The 21,980-nt window shown below is 52.5% G+C and overlaps 1 protein-coding gene and 7 non-coding genes across 8 annotated transcripts in view; 1 reads left to right on the top strand and 7 right to left on the bottom strand.

Moving 5' to 3' along the window:
- Positions 1-21,980, top strand: part of LOC142821592 (uncharacterized) — a 361,188-nt gene that overhangs the window by 116,916 nt on the left and 222,292 nt on the right. The gene's annotated exons all lie outside the window — the stretch shown is intronic.
- On the bottom strand, positions 489-561 carry TRNAV-AAC (transfer RNA valine (anticodon AAC)). Its single transcript has one exon. It is a non-coding gene; the product is annotated as a tRNA-Val (tRNA).
- On the bottom strand, positions 1,033-1,114 carry TRNAS-AGA (transfer RNA serine (anticodon AGA)). Its single transcript has one exon. It is a non-coding gene; the product is annotated as a tRNA-Ser (tRNA).
- Positions 4,502-4,606, bottom strand: TRNAR-UCU (transfer RNA arginine (anticodon UCU)). Its single transcript has 2 exons — positions 4,570-4,606; positions 4,502-4,537 (listed from the first exon to the last, which is right to left on the bottom strand). It is a non-coding gene; the product is annotated as a tRNA-Arg (tRNA).
- Positions 11,264-11,346, bottom strand: TRNAL-UAA (transfer RNA leucine (anticodon UAA)). Its single transcript has one exon. It is a non-coding gene; the product is annotated as a tRNA-Leu (tRNA).
- On the bottom strand, positions 13,892-13,973 carry TRNAS-CGA (transfer RNA serine (anticodon CGA)). The gene has a single exon. It is a non-coding gene; the product is annotated as a tRNA-Ser (tRNA).
- On the bottom strand, positions 17,719-17,791 carry TRNAK-UUU (transfer RNA lysine (anticodon UUU)). The gene has a single exon. It is a non-coding gene; the product is annotated as a tRNA-Lys (tRNA).
- On the bottom strand, positions 18,564-18,645 carry TRNAS-GCU (transfer RNA serine (anticodon GCU)). The gene has a single exon. It is a non-coding gene; the product is annotated as a tRNA-Ser (tRNA).

The following is a 21,980-nucleotide window of genomic DNA, read 5'->3' as shown; positions in this document are numbered from 1 at the left end:
CTGAGGAAGGGCTGGAAGTGATGAGGACTAATCAGATGAACATGAGTGTCTAAGGCTGGGCAGAAATGGATGAGGGGATGTCACAGGCACTAACACATCAAGAAGTAGAGAGAGGCCCCTGCTGCTCTTCCAGACATGCCACAGCCTGGATAGAATCAGGGATTTTCAGCTGTTTAATCTAAGACGCTTGCCACTGAGCTGCTGCTAACAGGCCAGGGGAGGAAGGCCAGGACAAGACCCTGTTAGCCACTGGCTCTGTGCAGGCTGGAGCCTCCTCCTGCCAGATCTCTGGGCCTGCTTCCTGCAAAGCCTCCAACAGGTGCCTGGCCTGACTCATCTGGCTTCCCCAGGCTGGCACCCAGGGGCATTCTCAGCTGATGTCACCCCCGCCTGTCATTTGGGAGTTGGGCTCATCCCAGGCACAGGTCTGGCAGAAGGAGCTGCACTTACCTGGGCACCACGGGGAGGTACAATAAGAGGAGAGCCAGGGTTCCTGCCTGGTTTTGATCCAGGGACCTTTTGTGTGTTAGACAAATGTGATAACCACTACACCACAGAAACACCTGTGAAGACCTTAAGTTCTGCTGGACTTAAACTTGGACAAATATTCTGCTACTAACTCTTGGCCAATGCTTTGGGGAAAAGGCCGAGCAAGAGCAGGGAATAAGACACCCCCCTCCCCCCGCTACTTCTCTAGACCTTTGCTCCCAACACTGGGAAGGTGGCAGGGGCTTTGTGATGCAGGAGGGGTGACCCACATCACATCCCATCCCCAGCGTTGCCCCCTGCAGGGATGGACCTTTGGGGACAGGCCCAGACTCCCCCACTTCTCACACTCCAGAGCAGAGCAGCCCCCGGGAGTAGGGCTGAGCCATGCAGTGGTGGCAGGAGCTGAGAGTTTACCTGAGACCTCAGGAACCCAGCATGAGGGACCATCCCAGGCATCTCTCTGACAGGGGCAGAAGGGGAGGGTGTCTCAGGACTTGGGTAGCTTGTTGCCCTAGGAAGGGGTGTGACCAAAACACATACCCTCGCTGTGAGCAGGATTTGAACCTGCACAGGGAAACCCCGTTGACTTTCTACTTCAACACCTTGACCACTCGGCCATCACAGCCCTGAGAGGTTTGTTTCCTGTACGTAAATGTGGAGAAAAATTCTGTTACTAACACCCTTGGCCAACTCCGATTGCTGTGGGGTTAAGGAATTCTCTCTTTTTAATTCTGTGCCCTCAGGAAGGGACCAAATCGAAGGAGGCCAGGCCCCCACCTGGGGACTCCAACCTAAACCCTGAGACCAAAGGGGTTGACAATCCAGGTGATCAATGTTTGCTGCACTTGTTCCTTCCCTCAACCCTGCCCAACCTCAAGGCCAACTCCACAGTCCCAGCGGCTGGGGGAGATGTGCATGGCCGAGCCTCTGCCCACTGAGCTGTAGCCTTCTGTGCCCAGACACCGCCAGGGTGGGAAAGCGGGAGGGAAATGGGGAATGGTCGTTCTTTGGGAGTCAAAGGTGTTGTCTGGGACCATAGAGTAGAACAGTTTTACAGCCCACTGGTGAGGAGGGTACCATGGCTTAGCGAGCCCGTTATGGTTTGACACAAGGGCCCACCGGTGTCAGTCTCACAAGTGGCCCTTTAAGAAAGGAGCCTTGGGCAGCTGCAGGGACGTTGTGGGCTCTGGAACAAGGGGGGTGAGGCAGGGGTAATGCTCACTAGCAGGGGCCTTAGCTCAAGTGGTAGAGCGCTTGCTTAGCATGCGAGAGGCAGTGGGATCAATGCCCACATTCTCCAACTACACATCAGTTCTTATCCCTTATTTTCACTGTCAGTGGTTCCTCCCTCTTCCTACCGGCTCCTGTGAAAAAGACAGACCTGGCTCCCCTTTCTTTTCCTGCAGCAATTGCCATGCTGCAAAGAAGAGAGGAGAGAGAGCAAATCTAGCAGCCCATCATGCTCTGTGGTGCAAGAGCAAGTGTGTTGGTTGTTTAAGTTGCGGTGCCCACTATGAACCAGGTCAAATGCTCAAAGGTTGGGGGTTCAAATCCCACTACAGTCGCTTTAGGTGCTCACTGATTTCCAGGGCAGCTTTTAGAGAACAGGCAATCCTTAGGCTGACACTGGGGTGTGCTTGAGTCCAGACAGTTCCCTGCAGTCCCCAATGAGGGCAGGGGCTGGTACATGGGGATGAAGCTGGGGATTGTTTTGAAATGCTGCAGGTGCGGTTGGACCATTTTGTTCCTGTCTTGTACCAGTATTGTGCAGCACTCAGGCTATGTCTACACTACATTGTTCTTCTGGAAAAAGTTACGCAAATTGTGAACCCCGATTTGCGTGGCTTTTTCTGCTTCTTTTTTCAGAAGAGGCTTTTCCAACATTTGACCTGTCTACACTGAGCCAAATGTTGGGGGAAAAAATCCTATTTTGGAACATCCCTTCTTCCTCATAAAATGAGCTACAAAAGGATGCCCAAAAAGCACGTCAGAAGAGAAGCTGTGTCCTCTGGGCTAAAGCGTTGTCTCTGTAGTGTAGTCAGAGCTCTGATGTAGCATCTGTTTTCAAGTTTAGGGTGCAGCGTAGACAGAGGGTTGCAATATGATACGCAATTTGAGCTACAGAAGTTGTCGTTTTGAGCTTATTTTGAAAACGCTTTGGTGTCTACACAGCATGAAATATCGAAATAACCTGCTATTCCTCTAGTCTCATTAACACAGACACAATAGCAAAACTCTACTATTTTCATCACTACACTTTTAAACAAGGAAATAGAGGCGATATATACCTCAATGGCTACATTACTAAACCTAAAATGCAAATATAAAAAGAATAAAACTTTCAGGCCCCCACACCTTGAGATTTGTAGCTCAAAGCTGGAGCTGCTGTGGAAGGAGGTGAAGCTACAGAAGCTGACAGGGGACAATCAGTGGCCGGAGGGTTATTTTTTCTCTTCCCAGGGCTGATGTGGCTAGAACCGAGGAGAAGAAAATCCTCTTCCCTTCTCCTCAGAAGATGGAAGTTGCAGTTGGTTCTCTCTCTGGTTCTACTAAAGCTGGACTCCAGGACTAGACTTTTTCTTTCTAAAACCCTGCCGAAAGTTGAGATCTATTTTCTTGTAGACTGAGAGTTAAAGAAGAGCATCACCCAGCCTGCAGCTTGAACCCACAACCTGGAAGTTAAAAGTCTCCTGCTCAACCAACTGAGCTAACAAGGATGCAATTAGCAAAACTTCTGACACCCCATCACAGCATAGCAGGAGCCAAGTGTTCTCCATTACCCGACACAAGGCTCTTTCTTGCCCCAAATGGGGGGTTCTGGTCTGTGAGGAGGTTTAAGCTCAAATCCCCCTCCTGACACACCCACTTCTTTCCCCACAAGGAACGGCCCCATTTCCATCTCTCCAGGGACAGGAGAAGGGGTCGGGTTCAAGATTTCTCTTAGCGCCGCAGCAAGGGGAGATGGAGGAAAATCAAACCCCTTTGGAAGCTTTGTTCTCATGGCACCAAGTGTGGCATGAGGGGTGTGAGCTGGGGAGCAGAAGGGGTATTTGGGTGCACCCAGGGGCAGCAAGAATTCAGTCTCTCAGGCCAGTGCATTGGGGACAATGTGTGAGCCCTTCCATGAGCATTTTCTGCTCCCACTGGGAAAGGCAGCTGGGCTTTGAGCTACAAATCTCAAGGGGCTGGTGAGGAAATGAGGAGCTGACAGCTCGGGTTAGTCGCTTCCCTGAGAACAAGAGGTGGAGTGTTCACAAGGTGCATTCCCCTCCCCTGCAGAGCAGGGTGTTAGAAAGAGCCAGGAACAGAACAGCCAGCCAAGTTCTAGCAGCGAGATCTGCTTCTCTGGTGTAGTGGTTGTACCATTTGTCTAATGCGCAAAAGATCCCTGGTTTGAAACACAAGGTTGTCTCTCATTGCTGCTCCCCTGAGTGCCCAGGTAAGTGCAGCTGCTGCTGACCAGCCTGTGCCTGGGATGAGCCCAACTCCCCATGTGACAGAGGGGGTGACATCAGCTGAGAATGCCCCTTGGTGCCAGCCTGGGGAAGGGAGATGAATCAGGCCAGGCAGCTGCTGGAGGCTTGTGGCTTGGCCTCCCTGCCCTGGAAGGCTGGTGTATTGGGCTGGGCTCTGCCAGCTGCCTCCCTTGTGTGATTTATCCAGTGTCCACAGGCCAAATGTTGGAAAAGCCTCTTCCAAAAAAAGCAGAAGAAAAAGCTGCACAAATTTGTTTTTGAAATGTGCGTAGGTTTTTCCAGAAGAGCCGTGCAGTGCAGACACAGCCTGAGTGTTGCTCAGCACTAGTAGGAGACAGGGAGGGACAAAATAGTCTAAAGGCACCTGCAGCCTTTCAGAAAAACCCCCAGCTCCAACCCCAAGAACCAGCCCTTCCCTCCACCCTCACTAGGGTCTGCTGGGAATTGCCTGGATGCCAGCCAGCCCACCCCAATGTCAGCCTAAGGTTTGCCTGGTCTGTAACAGCTGCATCCTGGAAACGAGGAAGCAGCTAAAGTGACTCTGGTGGGACTTGAACCCACAACCTTTGAATGTCTAGCTGGTCTCACATTAATCATTACAGCTTAGAAGTCCAATGTGCTTTCCATTGCACCACAGAGCCTGACACACTGCTGGGGCTGATATCTCCACTCTCTGCTTTGCAGCATGGCAATTGGTGGGGGGTGTGTCTCTTTTGGGAGAGGAGGTAGGACTAGGGAGGGGGCCACTGAGATTAAAGGATAAAAACTGAGCTGTAGTTTGAGAATGGGGGCATCGATCCCACTGCCTCTCGCATGCTAAGCGAGCGCTCTACCACTTGAGATAATTCCCCTGCTTGCAAAGGGCCCTGCTGCCTCACCCACCTTGTTCCAGAGCCCACAACATCCCTGCGGCTGCCCAAAGCTCCTTTCTGAAAGGGCCACTTGTGAGACTGACACCCGGGGGCCGGCTAGCTCGGAGCTCTAGGACGCGGTGCTCATATCACACAGATGCATCTTAAGAGCAAGCCCCTTGTTTCAAGCTATAACGGACTCGCTATTCCGACATCCCTGCATGGCAGGAGGAGGGAGGGGTTTGGGAACAGCGATTTATTTCGAAGTAAGTGCTGTGTAGCCAGCGCCAAATTGCAAAATAAGCTATTTCAAAATAGGCGCATCGATTATTTTGAACTATGGGACGCACCCCTAGTGAGTTAGAGCTGAACTCTGCCCCTAGCTCCCTGCTTCACCCACCCACGTACTGACTCCCTCGCTGCCATGGGGCTGTTTGCATTGGCCTCTTCTCTCTGTAGCCAGGCTTCAGCCAGGACTGAGACTCAGGCAGGAGAATGTGACCAGGCTCCCTGCACCTGGGCCCTGCGTTTCTCATCCCTCCAGAGACACTTGCTAGTGGAGGAATAAATCACAGTCACATGAGTGTAGATTATGAAACTTTGTAGTTGTTGTTGCCTTGGAAACTCCCCACAGACCTTCCCCTGGGGTCCCGGGCAGCCGCTCACACTGCACAGCTCACTTCGAGGTGAGGGTGATGTGTAGACGTGCCCGTCCTGTTGAGGGCCAGCCTGCTGGGGGGGAGGCTCCAGCCACTTCCTTTCCTTGTCTCTCTCAGGCTGTGTCTACACTGCAGGGCTACGTCTACACTGCAGGCTTTTTGTGTAAGAGCAACTGCTCTTGTGTAAAAACTTGCAGAGCGTCTACACTGAAGGCACGTTCTTGCGCAAGTAAATTTATAGTGCAGCATCGGACAACAGGGCTTCTTGTGCAAGAATTATTCCTCTCCCTGTGAGGAATAAGCCCTCTTGTGCAAGAACTCGTCCACAAGGAGGCAGTGTGGATGGGCAACAGCGGTTTCTTGCTCAAGAAAGCCATGTATCTAAAATGCCCGTCAGAGCTTTCCTGCGCAGGAGAGCGTCCATACTACCATGTGCGCTCTTGCAGAAAAGCACTTCTCTTGTGCAACAGCACATGGCAGTGCAGAAACTGTTTTTTTTTTTTCTGTATTTTGTTTCAGCTACCCTAGACTAACATGGCTACTTTTCTATCACTATTTTAAGCTGCAGTGATTCATGTGAGCCCAGCTAGACATTCAAAGTTTGTGGGTTCAAGTCCCACGAGTGTCACTTGAGCTGCTTTCTCCTTTCCAGGGCACAGCTTTTACAGAACAGGCAATCCTTAGGGTGTGTCTAGACTACCTAGTCTGAGTCTGTGTCACTTCCCTTGGGGATCCTGAGTTGTGCGGCTCCTGGGCTTGTTGGCTCCATACCAGGGGTGTCTCTTCTGCAGGGCGATGCTTGTTCCCGGGGCTAACGCTTATCCCTGGGACACACTTTGTGCAGGGACCGTTGGTCTTTGTGCCACAGTACGTGTCTGGGTCGTGGGAGTGAGGAACCTGCCTCAAATAGACACGTATCCGCCCCCCGCAGTGCTCTGCTTGAGACCCCGGAGCCCTGGCTTTGACTGGTGCACTGCAGAGAAAGCCCTTGTGTGTTAAAGGGCCTCAGGGAGCCCAGAGCAGAGGGAGCTGGGAATCTAGTCCCATTGATCCACTCAACACACACACACAATCCCAGCCCCAAGCTCCCCCACATCCCTAATCCTGTGCCCTGACTTCTGTATCCTTCCAAATCCTCACCCCTGTCCTGAGCCCCACCCCAAACATACAATCCCCAAATCCCTGCCTTGAGCCTCCCACACTGTAATTTCTTACAGATACTGTCCTATCACAACCCCTCCCCCAACTTCCTGCCTTAAGCCTCCCCCAGCCCAACGGGTGGTGCCCAATAGAACAGTCCCTGTAAGAAATGTGTCACTTTCACCCCTGGGAGCAGCTCAGCCATGCAAAGGGGCTGCCTGGGGCAGGACATTAGCCCTGGAGGGCAGGGGTGGGTGTGGCAGTGACATCACAAGGGCCTTTCGCAGCCCCTCAGCTTATTGGCTAAAGGAGGCTGGGAGGTGATGACCTCACAGAGAGTCCATGACAATGGCCAGGTGGGACAGGCTGCAGGGCAGCGGAAACCTCAGAGACTTTGCTGCAGGAGTCTCAGAGCCCCCCATGGCTTTGCTGCAGGGAGTCTCCTTCTGGAGATCTGCCCTTGAGGCCAGAGAGAGAATGAGGGTCACAAGCAGGAGTGTGAGGAGGAGCCTCCTTGGAGCCTTCTCCTTTCCCTCGACTAACTGACCTAGAAGACAGACGTTCCTGTGGAGAAGGGAAGAGCCTCCAAGAGGGGCTTTGTTGCTGCAGCAGGGGAATTAGCTCAAGTGGTAGAGCGCTCACTTAGTATGTGAGAGGGGGTGGGATTGATGCCCATGTTCTCCGCTGATGGGAAAAATCCCCCTCCCAAGTTACTTTTGCAGCACCTCAGCTCATTGTGGGTGGGCAGGAAGCTGGGGGCAGAGCTGGGTTCTAACTCACTAGGGTGCATCCCATAGCTCAGAATAAGCGATGCAATTGGGTAGCTTATTTCAAGTCAATTTTGAAATAGCGTATTTCGTATTTTGGCGCTGGCTACACAGCACTTAGTTCCAAATAAATCACAATTCCGATCCCTCACTCCTCACTCCTCGCGCCATGAGGTTTGCAGGGACGTCGGAATAGCGAGCCCGTTATGGTTTGAAATAAGGGTCTTGCTCTTAAGATGTGTCTGTGTGATATGAGCATCACGTCTTAAACCTCCAACCTTGCCGGCCCACAGGTATCAGTCTCACAATGGCCCTTTCAGAAAGAAGCCTTAGGCAGCCGCAGGGACGTTATAGCGGCGAGGAGTCCTGTGGCACCTTATAGACTAACTGAAGTGTAGGAGCATAAGCTTTCGTGGGCAAAGACCCACTTCGTCAGATGCATGTAGTGGAAATATCCAGAGGCAGGTATAAATATGCAGGCCAGAATCGGGCTGGAGATGACGAGGTGGATCCAATCAGGGAGGATGAGGCCCACTTCTAGTAGCTGATCTGGAGATGTGAATTCCAAGAGAGCAGAAGCTGCTTTTCTAGTTAGCGAGCCATTCACAGTCTTTGTTTAATCCAGAGTTGATTGTGTCAAACTTGAAGATGAACTGTAGCTCAGCAGTTTCTCTCTCAAGTCTGGTCCTGAAGTTTTTTTCCTGCAGGGACGTTACGGGCTCTGGAACAAGGTAGGTGAGGCAGCAGAGTCTTTCATAGGCAGGGTAATTAGCTCAAGTGGTAGAGCACTTGCTTAGCATGTGAGAGGTGGTGGGATCACTGCCCACATTCTCCAGCTATAGCTTTGTTCTCATCTCTTATTTTCACTGTCAGGGGCTCAGTGGCCCCCTTCCTCTTCCTACCTGCTCTCCCAAAAGAGACAGACCTGGCTCCCCTTTCTTTTCCCCCAGCAATTGCCATGCTGCAAAGCAGACCCTGGTGATACCTGGCTCTCTGGTGCAATGGAAAGCATGTTGGACTTGTAAGTTGCAGCAATTCATGTGAGCTCAGCTAACCATTCAAAAGTTGTGGGTTCATGTCCCACCAGTGTCACTTTAGCTGCTTTCTCACTTCCAGGACACAGCTTTTACAGACCAGGGAATCCTTAGGGTGAAACCAGGGTAGGTTTGAGTCCAGACAGTTCCCAGCAGACCCCAGTGAGGGTGGAAGGAAGGGATGGTTCTTGGGGTTGGGTTTGGGGGTCGTTCTGAAAGGCTGCAGGTGCCATTAGATCGTTCTCTCCCTCCCTGTCTCCTACTAGTGCTGAGCAACACTCAGTCTATGTCTACACTGCACTGTTCTTCTGCAAAAAGCTACGCAAATTTCAAAACATTCTAGCACCCTGCTCTGCACCTTGTGAACACTCCACCTCTTGTTCTCATGGAAGTGACTCACCCGAGCTGCCAGCTCCTCATTTCCTCACCAGCCCCTTGAGATTTGTAGCTCAAAGCTGGAGCTGCTGTGGCAGGAGGTGAAGCTACAGAAGCTGACAGGGGACAATCAGCGGGCGGAGGGTTATTTTTTCTCCTCCCTGGGCTAATGTGGCTAGAACTGAGGAGAAGAAAATCCTCTTCCCTTCTCCTCAGAAGATGGAAATTGCAGTTGGTTCTCTCTCTGGTTCTACTAAAGCTGGAACCCAGGACTAGACTTTTTCTTTCTAAAACCCTGGTGAAAGCTGAGAGTGAATTGTTTGCAAACTGAGAATGTGAGTTTAAGAAGGGCTTCACCTAGCAAGGGGCTTGAACCCTTCCCACAGACACAGCAGGCCAGGGGGTTGTGCACCTGCAATGGCCCCTTCCTACTTGGCTTCCCACAAAGCTGGGGTGAAAAATTGCTAGACCCCAGCCCTCCCGGGCTAAGCCATGGCAGAGGTAGCAGGATTCACTCCCATCTTCTCCTGCCTGCGCCCTGGTACTGAGGGGCTGGCCCCTTTCCTGCTGTCCCAACTCTTATTCCCTCAATGCACTTTGTGCAGGGGCCTTTGGTCTTTGTGCCAAGGTGCATTGCTGGGAGCGAGGACTCAGGACCCTTCCCCCAATCTGACCCGCTCACACTGTCTGGCTGCCTCCAGCACAGGCTGTGCTCAGGGGCCAGGTGGGTGACTTGCCCTGCAGCTGTGATGGCATCAGGCCCTTCCTGCCCACCTGCTCAGTCTGGAGATGGAGCTCCAGGGGCCTCAGACACCCAGCAAGAGGAACAAAACTCTCTTTTTTGAACCTCAGTGCATGGAAGCAGAAGCACCAGGACCTTGTAACAACCAGCTGAGCCCCAGCAGGTCCCACTGAGATTTGAACTCAGATTGCAGGATTCAGAGTCCTGAGTGCTGCCCCTTACGCCATAGGACTGGTGGTGTGAAAGGGCAGTGGGCACCTCTGACTCTCAGCTCCCTCCAGCTGCTTCATCTCCCAGGACTCTCTGTCCTGCCCCAGCTCTGCTGCTTTCAGGGCAAAGTCCTTGTTAAAACCAGTCACACTCTGGGGTCAGTGAGGGTCCCTCCCACCTGAGATGTGTCACACAAAAGCCTCGTTTCCTGCTCCGTTCCCAACACTGGATGCAAACACATGGTTGCTATGGGGGTGTAACAAGTGCCCCCTTAAAAAGCTCATCAATTGAAATGAAACTTTTACGTCTCCAGGTGTTTCACACTTTGGATTTCTATTGAACAGGGATTCTTCAAATGACCACAAACCCCTAACATGCTCTAGTGCCAATGCACATAAACCAGACAAACCCGTCCCACAGCTGGAACCAATTCAAACCGGCTCTGTGTGTGTATCTGGTTTCTGTTTCCATCCATTCAACAAGGGTATGATCTGATCTGGATGCCCATTGGCTCGTCCTTACTCTCCTTTGGCTGTGTCCTGCAGAAGAACAAGGACCACGTCCAGCTGGGGAGGAATGGCCACAATCGATCTTACAGCATTTGATTTAGCAAGTCCAACTAAGACTCACTAAATCAAACCCAGAGGCCACCCCCACCAGCTTCCAGCACTTCTGCTCTTTGCCCCCTTCGGCTTCCTGCTGTGGGGACATGGCCAACTCCAGCTACGTAGGGAGGGATGGCAGGAATAGCAGACACATTGGCCAGGCACCACTGGGGGCTGCCTCCCTCACCTCCTCGATACCCAGCAGCTGCTTGGCCAGTTTAGTCATGGGGCTGCTCTCTGGGACTTCTCTCCCAGCTCCTCCACCTGTTGCCATTGCCCATCCCAAGGGAGGGGGGACGAGAGTCACTCTCCACGGTTGCAGGAGCTGCAGAGGTTGCACTTTTGGGAAAGGCTTTATTTTTCGAAAGATCAGCGTCTAGACTAGCGCTTTTCTCTGACAAAAAGAGTGGCAGCCATTTTTATGCTAATGAAGCGCGGGAGATTTAAATCCCCGCTTCATTAGCAATTGCGATACATCTAATTTACATCCCTTTTCTGAAAAAGGGATGTAGTCTAGACGTAGCCAAGACATTTTACAGTAAAGCGTGGTAAGAGAGGGCTTCTTGCATAAGAGCTACGCTCTTTTCTAACAGGTGTGAGTCCTGTTGCTCAAGAGCTCTTGCACAAGAGGGCCGTGTGGACATGGGACAGGTGTTTCTTGTGCAAGAAAGCCCTATGGCTAAAATGGCCATCAGAGCTTTCTTGCACAAGAGAGCGTCCACACTGCCATTGATGCTGTTGCCCAAAAACACATCTCGCACATGGCAGGGTGGACGCGTTCCTGCATAAGAACCCTTGCGCAAGATACCGCCAGTGCAGACACAGCCAAAGGGACCTTCAGAGATGAAGTCCAGTCCCCTGCCTCACAGCAGGACAAAGCACCATCCAGATTGAGGTCTCTCCAAAATAAGAAGCTACCAGGAGTGGGGTTTGAACCCACGCAGACAAACACCTATTGGAGCTTAAGTCCAACACCTTAATCACTCGGCCATCCTGGTGGTACTTAGATTGCTGGAAGGGTGAAAGTTCTCTCTCCAAACAGACCAGGGACTCACTCTCACACTCCGTTAAAAGCATTTTCGGAACAGAGCATCTAGATTGGCATGGACACTTGCCACAAAAGCACTTTTTGCAGAAAAGCGTCCGTCCCAATCTAGACGCACTTTTCCGCAAAAAAGCCCCGATCGCCATTTTTGCAAATCTGAGCTGTTTACACTGGCCCTTTTGCACAAAAGGGACTTTTGCCCGAATGGGAGCAGCATAGTATTTCCGCAAGAAGCACTGATTTCTTACAGTAGGAAGTCAGTGCTTTTGCGGAAATTCAAGCGGCCAGTGTAGACAGCTGGCAAGTTTTTCTGGAAAAGCGGCTGATTTTCTGGAAAAACTGACCAGTCTAAACGCAACCCCACAGGGGTATTAGCTCAAATGGCAATGTGTTCAGTTAGTATGTGAAAGGTAGAGGGATCAATGCTGGGAGAAATCCTTGTTTGTCTTTTTACTGGCAGAGCCAGCCAGGGGGCTAAGTGGCTGCAGTAGCCCCACAAATTCCTAGTTGCTGTCCCCAAAAGCCAGCCACGCTGGGGCAGAGAGTGCTGGACACCAGCCCTCCTGGGCTAGGCAGTGGCAAGAGCGCTGGAGAGAGGTTGCAGGTGGGGCAGAATTAGCTGCATTGGAAAAGTGCTGCAGTGAGAGGTAGCAAGTGAGAGGTAGCAGGATTCACTCCCATCTTCTTTCATTACTTGCTGGTGCTGAGGGGTTGTCTCCTTTCCTGCTGCCCCAACTCTTATTCCCACAATGCACTTTGTGCAGGGGCCGTTGGTCTTTGTTCCAAGGCGTGTAGCTGGGAGCCAGGACTCAGGACCCTTCCTAAAATATATGAATTCCCCTCCCCCCACGACCCTCTGTTCCACTCACACTATCTGGCTGTCGCCCACATGGGCTGAGCTCAGGGGCCAGGTGGGTGACCTGCCTTGCAGCTGTGACAGCATCAGACCCCTCCCTCCCACCTGCTCAGTCTGGAGACCAAGCTCCAGTGGCCTCAGACACCCAGCGGGAGGAACAAAATTGTCTCCATTGTCCCTAAAGACAAGGAAGCCAAAGCACCTGAAGCGCGAGGACCTTGCAGTAACCAGCCCAGCCAGTCCCACTGAGACTTGAATTCATCTTGGAGGATTCAGAGTCCCGAGTGCTGCCCCTTGCACCATGGCACCTACAGCTGACAGCCCACAGGGGCACCTGGGCCTCTCAGCTCTCAGGCTGGCCTCTTCTCCTGGCTTCCCTCCAGCCCCTTCATCACTCAGGAGTCTCTGTCCTGCCCCAGCTCTGCTGCTTTCAAGGCAAATCCCTTGTTAGGACCAGTCACAATCTGGGGTCCGTGAGGGAACCTTCCACCTGAGAGGTATGTTACAAAAAAGCCTCTTGTTCCCTGCCCAGTTCCCAACACTGACTGCAGGTGTCTACTTTCATGAGGGTGTATCTCAGTGATAGAGCATTTGACAGCAGATCAAGTGGTCCTTGGTTCAACTCCAAGTGCCCCCTTGGAAAAAGTTCTACTAGTGATATTTTCGTTTCCAGGTCCATCATACTCTGGCTTTACATTGCTTGAGGTTCTTGACATTAATAAGAACCCTTAACGCAGAGCTACTCAACTTTGGAAGCCACAGGGTTATGCCACAAGAAACACTTCCTGTTGGCCTGGCTGGAACATGGCACCACATGAGCATGTTGTTAACACCCATGTGCCCCTGTGGTCCTGAGGAGCACTAGAGATGTCAGGCAGCTCTGTCCTCCCAGCCTGGGGCTGTCTGTCTGGGCCATGCACTCACACACACTGGCCCCTTTCTAGGGCAGGGCTCCTGCTGTTCCTTGGTTTACTCAGCCTGGGAGTTGGGCTTTTCCCAAGCAGCAGGAGCTGTGTTTACCTGGGGAGCCACAATAAGAGCAGAACCCCCTCACCCCTGTTTCTGCTTGGCTTTGAACCTGGAGGCTTTTGCATATTAGGCAAACATGATAACCACTACCCCACAGAAACATGGGACAGAAACATGCTTGTCAGTTTTTTTCTGTACATAAAGTTGGACAAATATTCTGTTACTAATTCTTTGCCCAAGGCAGAGCAAGAGCAGGGAACAAGACCCCCCCCCTTCCCCTCCCCAATACTTCTCTAGACCCTTTGCTCCCAACACAGGGGAGGAGGGGAGGCGCTGTGCACCTCAGGAGGAGTGACCCACTTCATATCCCCAGCATTTCTGCCCTTCATGGATGGACCTTTGGGGGCAGGCCCAGACGCTCCATCCTCTCAACTCCTATCACACACTAGAGCAGGGCAGCCCCCAGGGGTAGGGCTGAGCCATGGGGTGCTGGGCAAGGGGCAGAGGCTGCAGGAGCTGAGAGTTTCCCTAGAGCTCAGGGACCCACAATGCGGCATCATGCCCCGTGTCTCTCTCGGAAAGGTGCAGAAAGGGATTGACTGGGGGCAGGGAGAGTGGCTCAGGGGTTGTGCAGTTTGTTGCTTGGTCAGGGGTGTGGTCAAAACACAGACCTTGCTGTGAGCAGGATTTGAACCTACACAGGGAAACCCTATTGGATTTCGAGTCCAACGCCTTAACCACTCGGCCACCACAGCTATGAAATCAGTACTGCCCCAGGGCCAGGAAAACTGGTAACTAATCCCAGTGCCCAGGCCTGACGGCACCTACCCCACCGAATTCACACAGCAAACCTGGCTCCCCGAGCACAGAGGGAGCTTGGGGGGCTCATTGCTGGGCCGTGGGGTGAAGCATCAAACCAGCCCCCTCCTGCGGGGCCTGTGAGTGTTGCTGTCCCTGCTGTACAGACAGGGCCATGGAGACAAGGAGAGGTTCACTGAATGGGCCAAGGTCACCCAGCGAGTTAGAGCCCAGCTCTGCCCCCAGCGTCCTGCCCCACCCACCGATGTGCTGACTCCCTCGCTGCCAGGGGCTGTTTGCATTGGCCTCTTTTGTTTTCTTTTCTGCTGTGAGACATTGGGACAGTTGGCCAGGGCGTCCCGCAGTTGCCATCTCCCTCTGTGCGGGGGCTGTCCAGAGCCCCGACTAGCAAACGCTGACACTGCTGTTAGGTCCAGACCAGAGGGGAGTGTTTAAGGGTTATTTCGGAAGAAGGGTTTTCTCCCCAAATAACTGCATCTAAACAGTGTTTTTTATTTCATAATAAAGTATTTTGAAACAGCGCCCGGACGCGATTATGCAAATGTAACGCGGGATATTTAAATCCCAATTTCATTTACAATTTCGAATGTCTCCATTTGCATCCCTCTCCTGAAGGAGACTGCAAGTGTCAACATGTCCTGTGTTTTGCAACCTCCCAGCACTCACCTGATGTTCCCTCCCCGCTGCCTGAAGACGTTTGGGAGTCCTCCTGCATCCCCTGGAGCTGCAGGTCATCAGCGTTGTCATCCTGAAGCTGCAGCTGCCCAGGTGTCTCCATCCCAGACTCCACAACTATCCCTGGAGACAGGGGCTCCCCACACCCCGGGATTCGGTCCAGTTCCTCACAGTATGCACAGTGCTGCGGTGCTTCCCCAGAGCGGGAGCTGCACTTATGGGCCCTGACATGCCCCCCCCCCGCAATTCCTTAACCTTGGCTCTGACTTGGTCTAGGATGCAGGGTGGGAGGTGGCCTTTCTTTGCAAGGCCATCAGCCATTCAGCCATAAATGTCCGCATTCCTCTACCTGGCCTGCAGAGACTCCTCCTGGGATCACAGCTCCAAGAGGGACTTTATCTCTGGCCTAGACAATGCCTGGCATTTGCTGCCCCTTGCTTGGTCCTGTGATGTGTCCTTGAAGGAGTCTCTGGGGGCTTGTGCCTGTGACATGGCTCTCTGGAAGGCAGAAGCGCTCGAGCTTAGCCAAACGACCCAGAAACAACATTTTACAGCAACAAACACAAGAACAGCTCTTGGTCCTGATCGCCAGGCCACACAGAGTCTCCAGAAGTCACTTCCCCACCTCTCCCTTGGCTGCTCTAGAGCTTAGCCCAAAGTCTGATAAACTCTACTCTCCCACCCAACAACCTCTGGGACTCCTCTCCTGCCCGGCTCCTCACACCACGGAGAGTGCAGGGCAGCCACTACTCCAGCGTCACCACTTCTGGTCTTTGCCTAATGGCCAAGAAGTTCTGCTTTCCCCAAACCACACGGGCACCCTCTCGCCTCTGGCCAGCCTCATGGCAGACGTGGGCTTCCCTCACTAATTTTCCTAAAAGCTTTCCAGGCAGGCATTGGTGGTATAGCCGTGAACATAACTGCCTTTGAAGCAGTTCACCTGGGTTTGATTCGCAGCCAATGCAGTGTAAAGAAGGAGCATGAAAGCTTCTTGCTGAGCCCTTATTTGAACCCTGCAAAAACAGGCACAAATGGCTCCTGCAGTTGCCTCTCACGGCTTTTCATCCTCTCCAAGAGCATGCACAGTAATGCAGGGCTTCCCTCACATCCCCCTGCCGCAATTCCTTGACCTTGGCTCTGACTTGGTCTAGGATGCGGGGGTAGGAGGGAGGTGGCCTTTCTTTGCAAGACCATTGGCCATTTGGCCAAAAATGTCCACATTCCTCCGCATGGACTGCAGAGACCTGGGCATTATTAGCATGAAGCTCTAAATAGCTGAGCCAGCAGGCCCATGAGTAGCCCCGCAATAGAGGGAAGAGAAGAGTTTTCCCTGCTATTGGGGAAAGCAGGCCGGACCAAGGGCCTTTTAGCCACCGAGGCTGTGCAGACTGGAGCTTCCTTCTACCAGTTTTCTGGCTTGTTTTTGCTTCCCTGTCCATAGCAGGCAGCTAAAGGAGGGGGACAGGGGTAGAACAGTCACCACAGCAAACATATCTGTAGCCAGCACAGGGCTTGAACCCATGACCTTGGCATTACTAGCTCCACGCACTAACCAACTGAGCTAGCCAGCCAAGTGAAACACAGCTCACAAATAGCCCTTTCAGAAAGGTGCGTCCGGCAGCTGACGGGCTGTCTCTGCAGCTGCCAAGGGCTCTTCTCTGACAGGGCCACTAGCGACTCACTGTGATGTGGGCTGGCTAGTCCAGCTGGTTTGAGGTTTGGTCAAGGTGGCTGGTGGTCTCTCTTGTGCGCTGCTGAGGAGAAAAACGCCCTGAGCAGGACCATAAGGACCAATTTAAAAGAGAATTTAGACGGGGGCACCAAGGGGACAAGAGTCAGAGCCTGGCAGATTCTGGGACACAGAAGAGGCCTCCCCTGGCCACCCATGGAACTGCTGGTTCAGGAAAAGGCTGATTGGGGAGGGTGTTGGGAAGAAGGAAACCACAAGCCTGGAGCAGGTGCAGAGGCTGCTGTGACTGGCACTGGCAAGGCAGGGCTCTGACTGCAATTGCTGGGACAGGAAAGCCAGCACCACACGCCCTTGTGATTCCTTTGGGTTGTCAGTGTCCAGAGCTCCTGTGAGTGCAACCTCTGCAGCTTCCGCAGCCATGGAGAGTGAGGGTCTGTGGGCATCAGGTGCTTCTCACTTGTGGTTTCCTTCTTCCCAACACTCCTCCCCAATCAGCCTTTTCCTGAACCAGCAGTTCCATGGGTGGCCAGGGGAAGCCTCTTCTGTGTCCCAGAAGGACCTGGGAAAATGTGAGCAAAGGAAGCAACAAGGCACCACTGGGAGTTGAACCCAGGCTCTTCTGTTTAGAAGAAGCAAACTAAGCCATGGTGCCCCCCTCAAGCTGTTGAGTAAAACTGCTCTGTGGTCCCAGACAACACCTTTGACTCCCAAAGTGCAGCAATTTCCTTCCAGCCCTGGCAGTGTCTGCAGCTGAGCTGCACAAAGGAAGATACAAGATCCCTGGGGGGGGAGGGGTCTTTGCCGGATGAACGTGCCTGAGGAAAGACACTGGAAGCGCAACAGACACACAAAAGGGGCACGAGGGACAGTTTGAGTCTCCACCCCCAAGCCCCACCAGGCAAACTACCCCATGGGCCTTGCCGGCACCCAGCTCAGGGCCTGGGGATTTCCTGTCAGTTTTCCAGACCAAATAAGTAGCCCCCCCACCTCCCATGCTCTGGAGTCGCTGCCTCTCATAGGCCTTCTCAGCCTCAGGCTCCGCTTTGTCTCCAGACAGACCCTGTTCTGCTACAGCCACCTCCTCCTCCTCCTCTCTCCAGCTGTGATTCCTGGGCCTTCTAGAGGAAAATGCATCCTTTCATTCTCACTTTGAATCCCTGGGATTTTAGCACTCAGATCTGCACCTAACACCAGCATTGGCTAGCAAGGGGTCTGAACAGCTTGTGCAGAGAGGGGAACAGCAACTGTGGAGCAGCCTTGCCCACTACTTCAGAGAGCAGAGCAATGTAAACTCTTTATCAGTGAGAGGAAACTATCACCCCAGGTGGGACTTGAACCCACAATCCCTGGCTTAAAAGGCCAGTGCCTTGTCCATTAGGCCACTGGGGTACACAGAAAAAAATGCCAGGGACAGAAATTCACCCTTCTAAATGGCCCTTCTTCAATTTTAGATCCTGATTAAGCCCTTCTTCAATTTTAGATCCTGATTAAGCCCCTTTGAAGAAGCCAGATACAAGGAAGGGCTGATCTCATTCCTCTGATCTCATTCCTCTGAAAATCAACTTTCGATAGGTATTGGCAGCAGGCTCCAAGTCATGGGCCTTGACGTCTTGTCTCCCTCCCAAAACTGGGGAAGTGTCTCCCACCACTGCAGCCTCCTGAGGCTCTATGGCCCTGTCTGTACAGCAGGGACAGCAACACTCACAGCCCCACAGGAGGGCCCCTGGCCTAGCAATGTGGCCCCCTGAGCAGCCTCTGATGTTCCCTGCTTGAGCCCCAGAACCAGCCCTGAGTGACAGGGGCAGGGTGAGCAGCTCACACATGACAAGGGGCTGACCAGGGACAGGACATGAGCCTGCAAGGCAGCAGTGACATCACAAGGGCCTTGTGCAGCACCTCAGCTCATTGGTTGGGAGGCAGTGACCTCACAGAGGGTCCATGGCAACAGCCAGGTGGGACAGGCTGCCGCATCTCAGAGACCCCCATGGCCTGGCTGCCTGGAATCTCCTTTGTGAGTTTTCCCCTTGAGGGCAGAAGGGATTGAGGGTCCCAGCTGGGAGTATCTCTGTGGAGATTTCCCCAGGCTGCAGTGGGAGGGGCTGGGGCAGGCAGGGTTGGTACTGAACTTCCGGGAGAAGCAAGAGAGAGCGCTGCAAACACCCGATGAGGATGGGATTTGAACCCATGCGTGCAGAGCACAATGGATTAGCAGTCCATCGCCTTAACCACTCGGCCACCTCATCTGAACTGTAAGGTTTTGTTTCAAATCACCTAAAGTCAGTGCTTCAGGGAATCTTTCTGCCACTTGCTGACTGGCCAGGGACCCCCAGGGCTGGAAGGTTTTGGCTTTTCACAATGTTCCCTGGGCTGTTGTACAAAGCTCAGTGCTGGTAACAAACCCAAACACCCCATGGCTACATCTACCCTGCAGGCTTCTTGCTCAAGAACTGTTTTGTGCAAGAGTTCTTGTGCAAAAGGTCTTGCGCAACAGTGTCTCTGCACTGCCATGTGCTTTTGCACAAGAAAAGTGCTTTTCTGTAAGAGCGCCAATGGCAGTGTGGACGCTCTTTCTAACATCCTGCTCTGCAGGGGAGGGGAATGCACCTTGTGAACACTCCACCTCTTGTTCTCAGGGAAGCGACTCACCCGAGCTGCCAGCTCCTCATTTCCTCACCAGCCCCTTGAGATTTGTAGCTCAAAGCCCAGCTGCCTTCCCCAGTGGGAGCAAAAAATGCTCATGGAAGGGCTCACACATTGTCCCCAATGCACTGGCCTGAGAGACTGAATTCTTGCTGCCTCTGGGTGCACCCAAATACCCCTTCTGCTCCTCAGCTCACACCCCTCGTGCCACACTTGGTGCCATGAGAACAAAGCTTCCAAAGGGGTTTGATTGTTCTCCATCTCCCCTTGCTGCGGCGCTAAGAGAAATCTTGAACCCGACCCCTTCTCCTGTCCCTGGAGAGATGGAAATGGGGCCGTTCCTTGTGGGGAAAGAAGTGGGTGTGTCAGGAGGGGGATTTTGAGCTTAAACCTCCTCACAGACCTCAACCCCCCATTTGGGGCAAGAAAGAGCCTTGAGTCGGGCAATGGAGAACACTTGGCTCCTGCTATGCTATGCTGTGATGGGGTGTCAGAAGCTTTGTTAATCATGTCTTTGTTAGCTCAGTTGGTTGTGCAGGAGACTTTTACCTTCCAGGTTGTGGGTTCAAGCCGCATGCTGGGTGATGCTCTTCTTTAACTCTCAGTCTACAAGAAAATAGATCTCAACTTTCAGCAGGGTTTTAGAAAGAAAAAGTCTAGTCCTGGAGTCCAGCTTTAGTAGAGCCGAAGAACGAACAAACTGCAATTTCTGTCTTCTGAGGAGAAGGGAAGAGGATTTTCTTCTCCTCGGTTCTAGCCACATCAGCCCTGGGAGGAGAAAAAATAACCCTCCGCCCGCTGATTGTCCCCTGTCAGCTTCTGTAGCTTCACCTCCTTCCACAGCAGCTCCAGCTTTGAGCTACAAACATCAAGGCGTGGGGGCCTGAAAGTTTTATTCTTTTTATATTTGCATTTTAGGTTTAGTAATGTAGCCATTGAGGTATATATCGCCTCTATTTCCTTGTTTAAAAGTGTAGTGATGAAAATAATAGAGCTTTGCTATTGTGTCTGTGTTAATGAGACTAGAGGAATAGCAGGTTATTTTGATATTTTGTGCAGTGTAGACACCAAAGCGTTTTCAAAATAAGCTCAAAACGACAACTTCTGTAGCTCAAATTGAGTATCATATTGTAACCCTCTGTCTACGATGCACCCTAAACTTGAAAACAGATGCTACATCAGAGCTCTGTCTACACTACAGAGACAACACTTTAGTCCAGAGAACACAGTTGCTCTTCCGACGTGCTTTTTGGGCATCCTTTTGTAGCTCATTTTATGAGGAAGAAGGGATGTTCCAAAAAAGGGTCTTTTCCCCCAACATTTGGCTCAGTGTAGACAGGTCAAATGTTGGAAAAGCCTCTTCTGAAAAAAGAAGCAGAAAAAGCCATGCAAATCGGGGTTCACAATTTGCGTAACTTTTTCCAGAAGAACAGTGCAGTGTAGACATAGCCTGAGTGTTGCACAATACTGGTACGAGACAGGAACAAAATGGTCCAATGGCACCTGCAGCATTTCAAAACAATCCCCACCTTCATCCCCATGTACCAGCCCCTGCCCTCATTGGGGACTGCAGGGAACTGTCTGGACTCAAGCACACCCCCGTGTCAGCCTAAGGATTGCCTGTTCTGTAAAAGCTACGCTGGAAATCAGTGAGCAGCTGATGACTGTAGTGGGATTTGAACCCCCAACCTTTGAACAACTGGCCTGGTTCACAGTGGGCACCCCAACTTAGATAACCAACACACTTGCTATTGCACCACAGAGCATGATGGGCTGCTTGATTTGCTCTCTCTCCTCTCGTCTTTGCAGCATGGCAATTGCTGCAGGAAAAGAAAGGGGAGCCAGGTCTGTCTTTTTCAGAGGAGCAGGTAGGAAAAGGGAGGAGCCACTGAAAATGAGGGATAAGGACTGATCTGTAGTTGGAGAATGTGGGCATTGACCCCACTGCCTCTCGCATGCTAAGTGAGTGCGCTACCACTTCAGCTAATTCCCATGCCAGTGAGCAGCTCTCCTTCCTCACCCCCCTCGTTCCAGAGCCCACAACGTTCCTGCAGCTCCCCAAGGCTCCTTTCTTAAAGGGCCACTTGTGAGACTGACACCCGTGGGCCCCTTGTGTCAAACCATAACGGGCTCGCTAAGCCATGGTACCCTCCTCACCAGTGGGCTGTAAAACTGTTCTACTCTACGGTCCCAGACAAGACCTTTGACTCCCAAAGAGTGACCAGTCCCCATTTCCCTCCTGCTTTCCCATCCTGGCGGTGTCTGGCTCCCTGGGCACAGAAGGCTACAGCTCAGTGGGCAGAGGCTCTAACATGCACATCTCCCCCAGCCGCTGGGACTGTGGAGTTGGCCTTGAGGTTGGGCAGGGTTGAGGGGAGGGACAAATGCAGCAAACATTGATCATCTGGATTGTCAATCCCCTTGATCTCAGGGTTTAGGTTGGAGTCCCCAGGTGGGGGCCTGGCCTCCTTCGATTTGGTCCCTTCCCGAGGGCACAGAATTAACAAGAGAGAATTCCTTAACCCCACAGCAATCGGAGTTGGCCAAGGAGTTAGTAACAGAATTTTTCTCCACATTTACGTACAGGAAACAAGCTTCTCAGCGCTGTGATGGCCGAGTGTTTGAGGCGTTGGAGTAGAAAGTCAATGGGGTTTCCCTGCACAGGTTCAAATCCTGCTCACAGCGAGGGTATGTGTTTTGGCCACACCCCTTCCTAGGGCAACAAGCTACCCAAGTCCTGAGACACCCTCCCCTTCTGCCCCTGTCAGAGAGATGCCTGGGGTGGTGCCTTGTGCTGGGTTCCTGAGGTCTCAGGTAAACTCTTGGCTCCTGCCACCACTCCTCCTGGGGGCTGCTCTGCTCTGGAGTGTGAGAGGTCGGGGAGTCTGGGCCTGTCCCCAAAGGTCCATCCCTGCAGGGGGCAATGCTGGGGATGGGA

This window comes from Pelodiscus sinensis, chromosome 31 (genome assembly GCF_049634645.1).
Source record: "Pelodiscus sinensis isolate JC-2024 chromosome 31, ASM4963464v1, whole genome shotgun sequence".
Lineage (NCBI taxonomy): Eukaryota > Metazoa > Chordata > Testudines > Trionychidae > Pelodiscus > Pelodiscus sinensis.
This window is presented reverse-complemented; position numbering and strand designations above follow the sequence as displayed.